Source organism: Frankliniella occidentalis, unplaced genomic scaffold (genome assembly GCF_000697945.3).
Source record: "Frankliniella occidentalis isolate FOCC.00 unplaced genomic scaffold, Focc_3.1 Scaffold50, whole genome shotgun sequence".
Taxonomy (NCBI): Eukaryota; Metazoa; Arthropoda; class Insecta; order Thysanoptera; family Thripidae; genus Frankliniella; species Frankliniella occidentalis.
This window is the reverse complement of record NW_026267180.1, coordinates 193,863-196,426: the sequence shown is the minus strand read 5'-3', so window position 1 is coordinate 196,426 and position 2,564 is coordinate 193,863. Positions and strand designations below refer to the sequence as shown.

Genomic DNA, 2,564 nt, shown 5'->3' with positions numbered 1-2,564 from the left:
GGCGGGGCAGCCGGGGCTGGCAGGCGAGCAAGCGGGCGGGCTGGGCGGGGCGGACCGAGCTGGCAGCCGGCTGCGGGGGTGGCAGGCAGGGCAGCGCATGCCTGCATGCCGTGCAGCGGCCTTTTAGGGTTGGAAGTGATCGAAGGTTCGTTAACCCTTGGTACCGATACGACGGTACCTCAGGGGCTTCAAAGGCACACAGACCGGTATGTCTGCGAGGCGCGAGGCCTCGTACGCACGTCAGACCGACAGACAAACGGACTTCAGGCAGACCGATGGGGGTGTCGCGGTCACCGTGTCCCGTGGAACACGTTGGTTGGCAGGACCACCGTGAAGCAGGGTCTCGGTCTGGCCGTGTCGCTTCTCGCCACATTGTCGCACGGAAAAAAAAGAATTGGTCGTCACAACTAAATATTAGTTAATTTCGTGACAATCGATCAAAAAATTGTTGAGGTAACTCATGATTTGTTGTCAGGACCAAGATTAAGTTGCCAGAGCCAAGAGTTGGTCGCTAAAACCAAGCACGTTTGCTGCAGGAGCCAATTCGTGGTTTGTTTTTAAAACGAATGCGTTAGCTCAAGCACCGAACAGCTTGTTCTGACAACTTAATCTTGGTTCTGAAAACAAATTATTAGTTACCTCAACAATTTTTTGATCGATTGTCCCGAAATTAACTAATATTTAGTTCTGACGACCAATTCATTTTTTTCCGTGCGGGAAACTTTTCGATGGACATTCTTTTGCGCAATCAAATGCTTTACTCTGTGAAATGTTATCACTCAATGCATTTCTAATGTATTTATTTTTTGAAGCTTTGGGGAAGGTATTGCTGCTGCATGTTCGCTCTCTTCTCGGGATGGTATACTTACTCGCGATCTCTGCGCCGCAGGTCCACTGCGGCTCTAAATAAGTAAAGCACTCTACTGTCAAGATAGTTTTCGTGGTACACCTGATGTGATGGACCCCTGGTGCAACATTATTACAAGAAGCAATGAAGTTGTCACGCACAGTTGTCGTCGCACCGGCTTCACACGTCTTTAGTGCGAGACTGAACGAGCTATGACCCCCGTTCCTCCTTGCGGCTGCGTTACTCTTGATGCATTAGAGGCGCCGGGGCGCCCCGCTGCAGCCACGTGGAGCCGCCCTGGGCGCCCTGCTCGCCGCTGCTCGGCACGTGTATTTTTGTTTACGTCTACTTCGGGACGCCGTGCGCCGTGCGGCCCCCGCTCTCGCTCTGTTTCTCTGTCTCTGTCCCTCCCCGTGCGTGCGTGTGTTCGTGCACTCTGTGCGCCCCACGCACGCTCTCTCACGCGAGTGACACCCACCCCCAGCCCCCACCCACCCCCGCGCAGGACTGGCGTTGCCCGGCCCCGAGGGGCGTTCGATACACTCCGAAGGAAAACTTGCTCGAAAGTCGTGCGGTTCTCAGTGTTTAACTGTCGCCAATCTCAGCTCATCTCTAACATTATTTAATGGAAACACCGAATGTCATTAAACGAGGTCACTGAACTTGACCCTTGTAAGGTCATCAGAAAATGACCGATCATTGTCCTCAGAACCAGCGCGATTTGCGACTGATCCCCTGGTTGCGCACCTGTGACTGCCGAGGGGTCCCACCTGATGACGGTGGTGCTCCCGGCCTTTACCTGCTGCTAGAACGAGGCGACGAAGCAGATGGGGGAAGGGGGAATAAAAACTTTCTTTTCGACGGATCAGGGGGAAAGGAGGAGAGGGAGAGGGGGGAGGATACATGCGCGACCTGGAGGAGGAGCGGCTGACTCTGTGACCCGGGCTGACCCCCTCCCCCCTCCGAGGACAATAGGTGTGTCGAGCTGATCAGGGGGCTCAGCTTAGGGGTCGCCGATGTGTGTACACTGTGAAGAACCACACACCACTTCACGAGCACATTTTGAAACTGTTGTCGTGTCACGTTTTCTGCGCCGTAATGTCCGCCACCTGGAGCCTGGAGCCGCGGCCGGCCGGGCTGGGGCGCGAGCGCGGCGGGGGCGGCGCTAATGAGCTGCAAATGGAGCGCGTGCGCGGCGGCGCGGGAGGGCGATCGCGGAGGAGAGGACGCCGTCGACGAGCGGAGGAACTGGCAGGTGGCAGTGGACACCACCACAACCGTCAGGAACCCTGTCCTGTCCACGGTGAACATCACCCTCTTCGTCGGGGACCCTGACACCTCCTTCGGTCACCGCCTCCTTCGGTCACCGCCTCCTTCTGTCACCGCCTCTTCCTTCGGTCACGACCTCCTTCATCGGGGACCCTCTGGTCGCCGAACACCTCTCCTTCGTCGTGGACCCTTTGGGACCCGAGTTGTGTCGCTGGTCGGCGCGTCGTTGCCGCTCGGAGCCCCGCACGGAGCCGCCCCCCCTCCCCCGCCGGGCCCGCTGCGCCCCGCCCATTCGACGAAGAATCAAGTGCATCGTGGCCAAATAAGTGAAAGTGCAGCAATTTGTGTCAAATGCAGCACACCATGCGCCCCCGCCGCGCCCCGCCGCGCCCCGCCGCGCCCCTACTGACCTCGCCTGCCCTGCCTCCGCTCTCCTCCCCTCCCCTCT

At 58.0% G+C, this 2,564-nt stretch overlaps 1 protein-coding gene across 1 annotated transcript in view; it reads left to right on the top strand.

Moving 5' to 3' along the window:
* LOC113210011 (homeobox protein extradenticle-like) overlaps positions 1-2,564 on the top strand; it is a gene marked incomplete in the record, with an annotated part of 156,880 nt that overhangs the window by 5,147 nt on the left and 149,169 nt on the right.